At 37.3% G+C, this 13,390-nt stretch overlaps 1 protein-coding gene across 2 annotated transcripts in view; it reads right to left on the bottom strand.

Annotated features, from left to right (window-relative positions):
• Window positions 1-11,411, bottom strand: part of LOC134753828 (dorsal-ventral patterning tolloid-like protein 1) — a 166,211-nt gene extending 154,800 nt beyond the window's left edge. For both annotated transcript variants that reach the window (XM_063689778.1, XM_063689772.1), the window contains exon 1: window positions 11,301-11,411. The gene's annotated coding sequence lies outside the window, so the exon portion shown is untranslated. The remainder of the gene's footprint in view (window positions 1-11,300) is intronic.
• Window positions 11,412-13,390: the final 1,979 nt, after the last annotated feature.

The following is a 13,390-nucleotide window of genomic DNA, read 5'->3' on the forward strand; positions in this document are numbered from 1 at the left end:
CGGAACCCTTCGTGCGCGATTCCGACTTGCACTTGCCCGGTTTTTTATAATAATAATATTAATAACAGGACTATTGTAGCCAATAAGCCTGACATTGTGATAATAGATCGATCGCAGCGCCGGGCCGTGCTCGTCGATATCACCATCCCCCATGATGAGAATCTCGTGAAAGCCGAGAAGGACAAGTCCAGTAAGTACCTAGACTAAATAAAATACAAAAACACGTACCAAAACAATACAAAATACATATAGCCTAACCTAACCTAACCTAACCTAACCTAGGGTGCCGCCAGCAGCGGGGCAGGGCCCAAGCTGCCGGTGGTCAGGGCCGCAGAGAGAGGAACCGGCGGACTATCCGCGCCGTGTCCAAGATCACCGCCTTCTGCATCGGACCCTTGATCCAACCACCTAGCGAGAGTCTCTCAAGGTGTTGGTCGAGACTCTTCGCTATGAGACCGTTCGCTGAAACGACTCTCGGGACAATGATTGTCGAATCAACATCCCACATGGCGGTTATCTCGTGAGCCAAGTCTAGGTACTTACTGGACTTGTCCTTCTCAGCCTTCACGAGATTCTCATCATGGGGGATGGTGATGTCGACGAGCACGGCCCGGCGTTGCGAACGATCTATTATCACAATGTCAGGCTTATTGGCTACAATAGTCCTGTCAGTGATGATAGATCGATCCCAATAGAGCGTGACACGACCATTCTCGAGAACAGGTACAGGTGAATACTTGTAGTACGGTACTTAGCGGTCCACAAGGCCGCATAGAAGAGCAAGTTGCTGGTGAATAATTCTAGCTACGAGATTATGTCTGTGCAAGTACTCGCCGTTAGCAAGATGAGAACAACCGGAAATGATATGCCTGAGTGACTCTCCGGGACGGCGGCATGCCCGACAAATGTCGACCGTACCGTCCTTCAGGATATATTTCAATTAATTAAAGAAACGTGTAGCCTATCTCGCCCGCAATATAATGTCGGGGCGCACTCGTACTAAGCCTATCAGGCCAATTCGAGTTTTAGTAATTCGATCTGTTTCAGATATGATACTGATCTGTTAGTGTCACAAGTCAAATTTCTTCAACCAAAAACGTCACTTTTGACACCGACAGATCAGTATCGTATCGGAATCAGATCACATAACTATAACCGTAAGCCTATAGCTTCGCTACAAACTGCTACGACGTAGCCCGTAGCAAATTAATACATATGCAAAGGATCTACGATCGATTGATCTACGCGGGCGCGCATATTGAGCGTCACGAAAAATAGTATTTTATACAATCGTGATATAATAGAGAGCTTTTCAGTCGAGTACCGTGTTTAAGCAACGAAGCTTGCTAAGTTGCTTAAGTTAAGGTACGAGATTGAAAAGCTTGATTATATCACTATTGTATACAATACTTTTTCTACGAGACATAAAAATAATAATTTCAACTAGTAGAATCATATAGGTAAACAAACCAAAAGTATACAGCTAAGATACGCGAGCTGCCGCGGCCCGCGATACCTTCATACAGTTCATACCGATACCCCGGCCGCCGGGCTCGGCGCCCCGGCGGGTTGGTCAACGACACCTCCTCGTAACTCATGAGGCCCTGGTACCTGCTCCTTGCTAAATTCAGTTTTAAGACAGTTTTTTTCTCGATTTTGGCCACCGTAGCCTATGGAGACTAACAAGCAACGCTAAGTGGTTTTCGTAGGGTATGGATTGGATGGTATGGATTTATATGAAGGGTGTCACATGCGCGTTTCTGACTTATGAAGCAATTGTTTTTACTACAACATAAAATAAAATGTTTTTGTTGGCCAACCAATCACAAAGCAGATGCATTGAATCGAGTCTCCTTGAAATGTATGAAGTTCTATCTTCAAAATTTTTATAATTGACTAAACCGTATCGATAAAATTATTATGCTTGTTGAAAAGAGTAAGGTTGTAGTGTTGCATGTGAAGTTGTAATACACAGATTATACTCGACGAGTAGAAAATAGTACATTACTAAAGAGGCCGGGAAGTAAGGGGTTGCCGGCCGAATGCATATATACGGCCGAACGTAGTGAGGCCGGATAGTTATGAGGCCGACAACCCCTTTTCACGCCGATGTATGTATAGTGCTTTTCTCAAACATGCAATGAAATAAATAAAGAAATCTCCACGAAATCAAAGTTTTAATTCTAAAGAAACTAAAAGTAAACTAGGCACAAAATATAACTACTACCTGTACCTATCTTTATCACACGTATCGTATATTTTACACATGTAGTTAATCAATTTATTACACAAATGTTCAAAGGTATATTTATGTATCTTTGATTTTTCGCCTTGCATCCTTTTGACTGTAGTGTTAGTAGCCACATAACTAAGATTACATCGTTTTTTATGTTGATATTATGCTTCACATACATCGTTGCCTTAAACATGGAGTATAATTAACAGGTATTCATTTAATATTTTCGTCGGAACTCATATTATACAATAAACAACGCACAATAAATCCAATAAAATAGAATTACAGATACACAATGAAAAATGTTCAACTTTACCTTCAAAACGATTAAAAAAACACCAACGCGTGTTTGAGTAGACATTTTTACCGCTAATATTTAAATGAAATATAGTTTATCAAAGGACTGTCTCATTTCAAACAGACAGAGATTATCATACTATCTTTGTCTTACACTGGTACTAGCACCCAAAAGAAAAGGATGAGTATAGTTTTTTTGTTCTTTTTTACTGACAAACTGGTTTGACCAACTATATTTTAAATCTGTATTTGTAGGTAAATTTGCAATTCAATATTATTGGAATTTGTTAATAATGTTTTATTTATATATTTTTGTAAAACTGCAAAATATATTAATTATCGTTTATTGTTTAAAGGGGTATTGGCAGAATGTCATTCCGAACCATAAGCAAATATTGGTTATAGTTTTTTTTTTGGCTGAATGCCATGATGCTGTGTCACAAATATATGTGAAATGGAAATTAAAAAAGAGCCACTTCCCGGCCTAGGCCTGCAACTTTGTATGAAATTTCATTACAGGCCCCTCGTCTAGCCGCGCCGGAGTCGTGATACTTCCCAGCCTAATATAAAGAACGTAATATCAATATTACATAGCATGTTTGAGAAAAAGATATTCTGAATTACACGCCTTAAACATAAGCACATTTTGTTGCATTTCGGTAGGTTCACATTTTTACAGTCGAGTTTAAGGACGGCGCGTGACAAGTTTACGAGCCAAGATACCGGGCCTCATAAAAAGCACCTATACACACGATCTTGGCAGAAATGTGGAGCATGTTAAGGTAAGTATAGGTACTTACAATTCATGCGATGCCTCTGAAATGACTTCATTTGTCACATTAAATGGTATTTCATATTATGAAATCCTGCTTAAAGGAATGGAAAAGAAAAGGCCGTTTAACTCTGCCATTTGCTATAAAGTTTTACGTTTTAATATAAACGAAAATGTTGCATGAATTGTCAAGCACATATCACAAATCACAATAAAAACTTAATTCATGATATGTAATAGGAAAAGGTGACCATTATTCGATTCGAAATTAGATATAGACAGAAGTTTGAGCGAGAATCATTGTATTTTTCAACCTACAAGGAAAATGTTTGTCGTACTCGTAGTCGCAATGTTAAGGAAGTTTACGATATCTCTACAGCAAGCTATTCAACCGGATCCGACGGTATCTGCGGTATAGGAACTAGTTTGGTACACTTTAGATAGCACACATTCCCCGTCTAACCCGTCTCGCCTGCATTGTGCATGCCGCGGCAGCCATGCATTCCGCTATAAGTAAGACTGGGCACGTATTCCTACCGCTTAAACAACGCAAGCTACTTGAATGTTCTGGCTGACCAGTGTAATAACGCTTAAGCATTTTTCAACTTCAAAAAATCATTTCTCAGTATTTATTATTAATTGCAATAATTAAATGCAATTTAATCAATCCTCATTTAATGAAGAAGAATATAATTTCTACGATTTTTTATTACTTTTCTAGTTATTGAGTTATAGATGAGTTTATCAAAAAGTACCCAAAAACCTAATGAATGAACATCAAAACTAGTGAATGAACACCGCAAAACCCAGTGAATGAACATAATTTCGATCTTTTTAATCAGCATTAAAAAGACATTTTTAACACAAAACCCGTTTTCAGCTCTAGTAAGTATAGCGAAAGCGTTTACATCTTTTCATCCCCTCCATATTGATATTAAATATATTAGAATGTAATAAAATTATGGTAATTTACCAATGACACAGAAATCTAATTTTTTTAATAAGAAAAAGAGATAAAACTATGAAAACGGATTATATCGCGTATATTGAATTTATTATTTTATTTCATGAGTAACTATCGCGGTAACCGAAGACAATAAAAAGAGAATCAATCTTTAAAACAAGAAACAACGTGCATATTTTGATGAAAAAAGGTCAGACTCGGCAAATAATACTTAAAATAATAGGCTTTTCATTGCGTTGTTCGTAGTTACATTGTTCATACATAGAATTAGTAGAAATCTAATAAATGAACAAGCCAAATTTTGTATTGTTCATACATTGGCATGAAAAATCTAGTAAATGAACTATAGAAATTTGGTTTGTTCCAATACTGGCTGAATGAATCAGAATCGTTTTCTATGCAGAATCACAAAAAACAAGCTCAATACCATTTCATTTACGTATAAATTTTGAAAAATAAATAAATTTAGACGATACCAGTAAATGAACACCCCGTTCATTTACTGGTTTCAGAACATTTGATAAGCCAGTAATGGAACTATAAAAAATAAAGACCTAATCACATAATACGCCGACAAAGTGTACATTTATAGGTTTAACTCTTAATCTACCCAAATAACTAAATTTGTACAGGTAAACATTAAATAAGCACTTCATATGTTGCTCCAAACATACACTGTTCTTATCTGGGATCAAAATTTTCCATACAAAACTTCAAAACCAGAAACACGTAAACTTCAAATCAAACGCCAGTCACATTCAAACTGGTCGAAAATAAATTTATCACGGGCTGCCATTGCATAGGAAATAGAGTTGTTAATAAGAAAAAAAATACGACAAATGGTAGAAATTGCTATATTTCTTATTTTAGACAAAAAACGTGATTTAGTTCATTCACTGGAGGGTTAACCGTGTAAGTCGATCGCTTTAGCGCTGCCGCGCGGGTTTTCCCACTTTGAAAACTACACACACCGGCCTATAAAATAACTGCCGTGCCAAGCATAACTAGTCAGTGGTAAATTGGAAAACTATGGAGCGGCGAGAACAATTGAACGGAACTTGTAATGTAACATACTTTGGATTGAGAACATGGGGGCGTTATAAATAACAGAAGACTCGGTTTCATCGGATGCCATGCAAAAATGCTTGGAATCCAATAAATGTACAGCATTCTTTTCTCCCGTGCCACAAGATATTGGGTAAAAATTTTGAGTTTATTTCAGATCGGACTTTACCCTCTTCTCATGGTCGGTAGGTATGTACAATTTTACATATATCTTAAAAGCAGATATTTCTGAACTCTCTCCAAACAAATACGTACTTCTACATATATATTTTCATTTATCACCTATAAACTGAGTTATTGTATTCACTTCATCACTACATCGATTTTGGGTTCGTTAGAAAGGTCTTAAGATGTTAATAGATGTGCAAAGGACAGAAGGCGGGTCAGTAACTCAGCAGTATAAGGATAAACTTGACGAAGAAGACAAATGTGAAATAAGCGTTGTTGAAGAATTCCGTTCTGGTCTTTATCAGCAGTTCCACTTCATCAAAGAGGATATAATAAGATAGAGCGGTACTGTCATAGTAAATTCTGTAACCACTGTAAATTCACTGCCAGCTATCGACATACTTTAAAACTAGAAATGAAGATTTATAAAAATACGTTAAAATGTATTTAAATATGAATAAATGATTTTTTTATATGCATTAATTATTTTTATATGATTTTGACCCATGTTCTTTCACTGATATGCGTTAAAATTATAAATAACAAACGAAACCATCAACGCCCTCTATACGAGAGTCGGCCAAAGCTAGTGGCGCCATCTGATCGAGAATGAAATTTTCGTGATTTTCGAGGCACGTTTTTTCCTTAGACTGTATCCATCTATTACGGAGTTATATTTATCTTTGACTTCATCAAATAGCACTTTTTAGGGTTCCGTACCTCAAAAGGAAAAAACGGAACCCTTATAGGATCACTCGTGCGTCTGTCTGTCTGTCTGTCCGTCTGTGCCACAGCCTATTTTCTCCGAAACTACTGGACCAATTAAGTTGAAATTTGGTATACATATGTAAGTTTCTGACCCAAAGACGGACATGTAACGTAAACAAATGAATTTTAAATATGGGGGCCACTTTTGGGGGATAAATGAGAAAATTAAAAAAAAATAGTTTTTCAAACTATATCGTGTTACATATCAAATGAAAGAGCTCATTCTGACAATCTCAAATATATTTTTTATAATTTTGGGATGAACAGTTTAGAAGTTATTCCAGAAAATTGGCAAAAAATGACCACCCCCCCCCCCCCCCTTTATCTCCGAAACTACTGGGTCTAAAATTTTGAAAAAAATAAACAAAATAGTTCTATACCTATAAATCGCAGGAAAACCTATTAGAAAAGTGCAGTCAAGCGTGAGTCGGACTTAGTTACTTAATTTTAGATCCGACCCCTACGGGTTTTTTAAAGACATTTTCACTCACGTTTCACATAAAAAATACATTGTTTAAATTGTGTAATGTACGGAACCCTTGGAACGCGAGTCCGACTCGTACTTGGCCGGTTTTTTGAATGCAAATATTCCAAATGCTTGATTTGTTGATGAAATTCCAAAAATCGCTTTATGTATGCCTAATTGCCTATAATATTTGAGGAGTTCCCTCAATTCCTCACGGATCCCATCACCAGAAAAATGGAACCAACTTGAAATTATATATTTACATTTGAACAAAAAAATAATTTTCCAAATTGGTCAGAAATGGCGGGGTTCTGCAGTAACAAACATACAAAACAAATGTCGAATTAATAACCTCCTCCTTTTTTGGAAGTCGGTTAAAAAACGGTTTTTTTTAAATAATTAACAAAGCTTATCAATACAATATTGGATATTTGTGTATAATTATTTTACTCACAATCGAAGTGAAAGTAGAGTGTATAACGCAGGCATAAATGTCCATTTTTATCCTCGACTATATTGGTCCTCGCTGCGCTCGAAGCAATAAATTGCCTCGTATAATAATGGATCGCTTTATGCCCTTGTTGTACAATCTACTATTTTACATCGGTCAAATCTTACAATAAAAAAACAAAGCGTGATGCCTGTATTTTTTGTATGTTGTTTGCAGTCCTTGGAGGAATGTGAAGTTATAATATACTGGTAACTACATGCCTATAGGACAAACGTATGCCTAGAGTGGGCAATTGCCGTCAGCAAATGGGTCACAAACCAAATTTGATTCTCGGACAGGATGTTTTAGAGTTTTCAGATAGCAGAGTTTTTTTAGGTTTAACTATCGATTCAAAACTTCAATTGGGATCACACCTAACTAGCTTAAGTAGTAAATTATGTTCTATGCCGTTAAAAAAATTAGACAAATAACAGATTTAAATACAGCAAGATTGGTTTATTATAGCTATTTTCATAGTCTGATGTCGTACGGAGTCCTAGTGTGGGGAAGAGCTGCCGATATTGAGAGCATATTTATTCTTCAAAAAAGAGCAGTGCGAGCAATTTATAATCTAAAACCTCGCACGTCAATAAGAAATCTTTTTAGAGACGTAAACATTATAACATTGCCGTCGCTCTTTATTTATGAAGTTATTATGTACGTCAAGAAGCATTACGAAGATCTTCCAAAAATTAGTGACATACATAACTATAAGACGAGAAATAAAGGAAAACTTGCGGTGCGGCGGTTACGATTGGCAAAAGTTAGAAAGTCTTTCGTAGGGCAATCGATCCATTTTTACAACAAAATACCTAGTCACATAACAGATTTACCATAATTACCATATCATAAATTTAAAAGAGTTGTAAAAACCACTTTGACTAAGAAAGCCTAAAAAAATTATAAAATATCAGATTATTTAACTGATAAAAATGTTTGGGCTGATTGTGATATTGTAGCGTAAAGAGTAGATACTAAGTCTGTATAAGTGTTAATTATTACTACTAATAGTATGTAACAATAATATAATGTACACGACGGACACAAGTGTATCTTGTATACCTATGTGGGAAATAAATAAATAAATTAAATTAAATAAATGGAGGCTGATACTGATTTATCAATTTGTTATAGTTTTGATCTTGTTGTGATCTTGTATTGACACGACTCACAGTACACTCAAGAGTACCAATAAGCGCGAGCTAGATATCTAATGACACGACTTCTAGTAATTCCAGTGCGGTTCGCCAGCACCGTGTCAATAAGCGTGAACTATCGTTAAGGTCGTATCAAAACAAGATCAAAACCGTAATAAATTGTTAAATCAGAATCGGCATCGTGGACTACGATCAATGGCTACGACCAAAAAGTGGGGCCGAAAAACAAGCAAAACTACAGATTAAATAAATAAATAAATATTATAGGACATTCTTACACAGATTGACTAAGTCCCACGGTAAGCCCAAGGAGGCTTGTGTTATGGGTACTCAAACAACGATATATATAATATATAAATACTTAAATTAATAAATTGAAATTGAAAATTAAATACATAGAAAACACCCATGACTCAGGAACAAATATCTGTGCTCATCACACAAATAAATGCCCTTACCGGGATTCGAACCCAGGACCATCGGCTTTACAGGCAGGGTCACTACCCACTAGGCCAGACCGGTCGTCATTGTATCTTGATTTCATTACTGAATGAATGAAGTGCTTAAGGGTGGAGTGCATTTGAAAAATGGTTGATCTCTCACAGCGCTCTGCTGCTATCGGGAAAGGCCGGTAAAAGCTAATCGTAGATTGCGCTCTCGACGATGGTACTGCTTTTGTAGAGATTTTGACAATGTCTTAAACAATACATTAATTGCCTTCCCCATTATAGCGATTTCATTTTTTTATGATAACAAGAGAACTGTAAGACTTACTGACCTTTTCTTGCACTTAAATGAAAGGTAATTAGATTTGCTACAACTTTATTTATTGCAATATATCTCTAGCAAGAAAGAGCGGTTAGTGCGGTTACCCCGATATTTGTTTTAAAATATTGGCAAAACGAAAAAATTCGTTAAAAAGAAAAAATTTAAAGCCTCATATCTCAAGAACTATTTGAAATACGGCGCTATAATTGGGCTTAAATTGTTCAAAATTTAATGTACCTACTTTCAATATTACAATGCAAGTTTTGACCAAAAACCCACAGTTTTATAATAAAATTGCAAAAACTTTTCGCAAATTACGCAGGGAGCACAACTTTTTTTTTCTTGCAAAACATATTTTCATATTCCTCCAAGGACTCCAAACAACATACATAAAATACAGAACTACATCACGCATTGTTTTTTAGATTTTCTTGTAAGATTTGACTGGGGTTCTTCAAAAAAGGAGTGTACAGGTTTTTAAAGGGTCGGCAACGCGCGTGTTGCAGGCGTCCATAGGCTACGGTAGCTGCTTACCATCAGGCGGGCCGTATGCTTGATTGCCATCGACGTGGTATAAAAAAAACAGACAGACAGAGTCTCACCATAAGGGTTCCTTTTGTACCTTTTTGGTACGTAACCCTAAAAACTATATTAGTCACGTTTTAACTCACACTAGGTACTTTTTGCGGCAAAAACTTTTTTCACACAAAGATTTGGGAGTACCTGCCATAGTAAAAGTTTTACAACTTAGAATAACCTATCTGGTGACATAATACCGCTTGCCCTTATTGGTCAAATGGGCCAATTAGCCTTCCCTCCTTTAAGCTAAATTGGATCTACAAAGTGCCTACTTCCAAAATGGTTTACAAATTTTATATAACGAACTTATATAACGAACATCTTACCTACAAAATCATGCCCACATACCTCCATACATTCTACACGTCGGGATTGTAATTCCTACGATGCCGCCGTAAATTTGAATAGCCAACGAAATCTCTCACTTCCAGTTTTTTCATAATTCATAATTCTTTATTGCAACCATGGTACAGTATAGATGTAAATTATAATATACAATGTCTCACATGGACCCTGTAAGGGCACAGCATATCAATAGCTTACTCATAACATTTTATTATTATATTTTTTATTGTACCTATGTATGTAGCAAATTATTAATTTATCTATAAAAATATCAGGTCATAAAACAATTATTCTAATTACACATGAGATCATTAATAAATGTATTATAATAAATAAATTATTGTACAATATTCATATTATAAAATTGTTTTGTTATAAATTTAGGTATGTATGTCATAGTAATTTAAGTAAGTATGTCATTGTTTTAATAAATTACTTAGAAGGTGTCTGTAACATTTTCTTAAATCGCTTTTCTATTAAGAACTTTGTTCATCAACATCAAAAAAGCTGAGTCTCTCACTTATTTCTGTAAGATGAGCTTTCTCAAGATTATTGAAATGGGTTTCCTGGAAAGATGCGATATATTAATCAATGTCGAGATGCTAACGGTAGCGGGAATGCCTGTCCGTATAATCGTAGCAGAATACCGAGTAAGTTATATGAAAACTGTTGATAATAAGTAAGCCTTCTACGATATTACTCTTAATCTTGAATACATTTTCTTTCGAATCTAAGTACACATTAGGCGCATGCTGAATGAGAAACTAAACAGCGAATTCAGTTTTGACCAGAGGACACCTATATTACCAGGAATAAAACTAGTTTAGGCAGGGCAGGATAACAAAACCACAAGAATGATTGCCGTATAAACATAACATGTTGGTATCATAAAAAGCCAAAAAAGGCCTGATCGCTCGGCGCAGCATCCGCAGCTGAATGCTAAGGAAACTGCGACAACATATCTAACAGTCTCCAGGCGCGGTCTCAGAGCCACGCGAAAATCAATAGGCACGTCTTCGAGATGACTACTGCACTTCACGGTTTAGCCGCTCGTGGGACCCAGTGTTTTATATAATCTAAGGGTTTGTTGATAGTGGGTAGGCCGCATTCTTATCAGCCGTGCGTCGAAGGCTCACCACGCCCTCGGGATGCTGCGCCGTGGACCAGGGTCCCGTATGCTATTTTGGTGACTTAAAGTGTGGTGGATGGTTACGTAAGGACTTACCCGCGTGAGCTAGGTGCTTGTCGGGGCGCCATTGGGCGCGTGGCGGCGGCGCGGGGCGACAGCACGAGCGGGTCTGGGCGCAGCGACGGGCGGCGCGCGACTGACGTTACGTGCGGGGCGCGTGCGTGCGTTGGCCGCGCGCCTGCGCCCATACTCCAACATTTGTTTTGCTCTACCATGGCCACACTACAACCCTAACGTGCCGATGTAAGAGAACTTTTATCCTCACACTTCGTTAGGATATTACCGGCATGCTCGCGGGTAAGCCGCTGTAAGCTGCAACAAAATTATTGAAATTGTAAACTATTTAAGATTGGAAATAGCAGTGAGAAATAAGTAGGTACTAACAATACCTATAAACGCTTGTTCCTTGACCTTACATTCATTTCAAAAGCAATTTGTTGTCCTATCTGATGTATATTGCCCTGTAGGGCCAGAATAGATGTATGCGGCATGTGGCTCTTTTATCTATTTCACTGCGTAACTCGTCAATTGCGTAGCGCTACGCCGTAGCGCGTGGTATTTATTTCCACTTTGTAACGATGTTGCATTTTCTACAGAGGACGAAACCCTTTTGGAAAGCGAAATATTTGACGGAGCCCCAAATAAGAAAAATTCATTCGTCACTATTTAACTGCAGACCAGAGATATAGAAGAGCTGGTTATCGATTTATTTTCGCTTTTTCTCGCGGAGCCCCGACAGATGCTTTGCGGAGCCCTAGGGGTCCGCGGAGAACACTGAGAATGGCTGTATAGTAAAGCAGCAGGCGCCGCGCTGCGCTGCACGGCCGCAGTGTAAGCCACTGGATCAGAGGATAACGAATCGCCCCGCGGCAATGATCCCCCGAGCCACGCATACTGCCATCTACTTATTGAGTACCGGTACCGGCCAGAATATTACAATACGGGTATGTTTTTTTGTGCGTAAGTGTTTTCTGAAATATCTACATATCAAAATAATACAACATAGGTACATATTTATTTAAATAAATAAATATTAGGGGGCATCTTACACAAATAAACCTAGCCCCAAACTAAGCAAAGCTTGTACTATGGGTGCTAGGCGACGATATACATAGTTATATAGATAAATACATACTTATATACATTTTGCTTATAAGTACTGTCTGTAGCAACAAGCAATACTAAACCGTTATTGTACATACATAGGGTAATTGTGCTAGCTCGAGTGTAGTTGAGGCAGTCGAGCTCTAGTTTCCGTCCACTTGACAGAGTTGCTACAAAAATTTGCGTAAAATTTGAATATAAACCTACCATACCGCAAAATTTAGGACTTATTGCAATCCTTAATATCTAAACAATATACCTATCTGCAATGATATTATTGGGGCTGATGCCGGTACCGTGTATTTTCACGGCATTAACCCCAACGACGTAAACCGATCTGTGGGTAATTTGTTGTTAAAAAAAAATTTTTTTGGATAATATCCTCACAAGACCTATCTCCTTCAGTGGCGGTTTTTCAGCTGATATGATGATGAAAGAGATAGTATAGTATTTACTCGTATTGTTTCGTACGTTATGTACAACCAATTTGATTCCTAGGCCACTATAGAACCTTGTCGCTTTAACTACTAGATACATGACATACATCACTCAATAAGCACTGTCGTACAAGATAAACATATTGATTCATCATGACATGGTTCCATATGATAGTGGCCTAGGAATTAAGTTGGTTGACTACACTCCCCTGCAATACTATCTTGCCCAACGAAGCGCGCAATCATATCTGACATAATTTTATTTGTAAAGCCATAAGTACATAAGTGAATTTCGCAGGACATTCTTGCGCACTCCGTTGTGTAGCAGGTGACTGTACACCGGCTTGTTACAATTATTATACCTTGTGTTTGTAGTAAAACTCTTTATTGATGTCGCTAGGTACGAAATCGTAGCAATTCGCATCAATGAGCACAAGCAAGATGCACTGCGAATATTGTTTTTTTTTTGTTCTTAATAGACCGCGTACTTTTTCTGATTTGTAAATATTATTACTATAGAGACGCCATACCAAACAATGAATTTGTCGCAATCACAACCTATACCACGCGACCAAAACGTCGTAA

Source organism: Cydia strobilella, chromosome 2 (assembly GCF_947568885.1).
Source record: "Cydia strobilella chromosome 2, ilCydStro3.1, whole genome shotgun sequence".
In the NCBI taxonomy this organism is placed as follows: domain Eukaryota; kingdom Metazoa; phylum Arthropoda; class Insecta; order Lepidoptera; family Tortricidae; genus Cydia; species Cydia strobilella.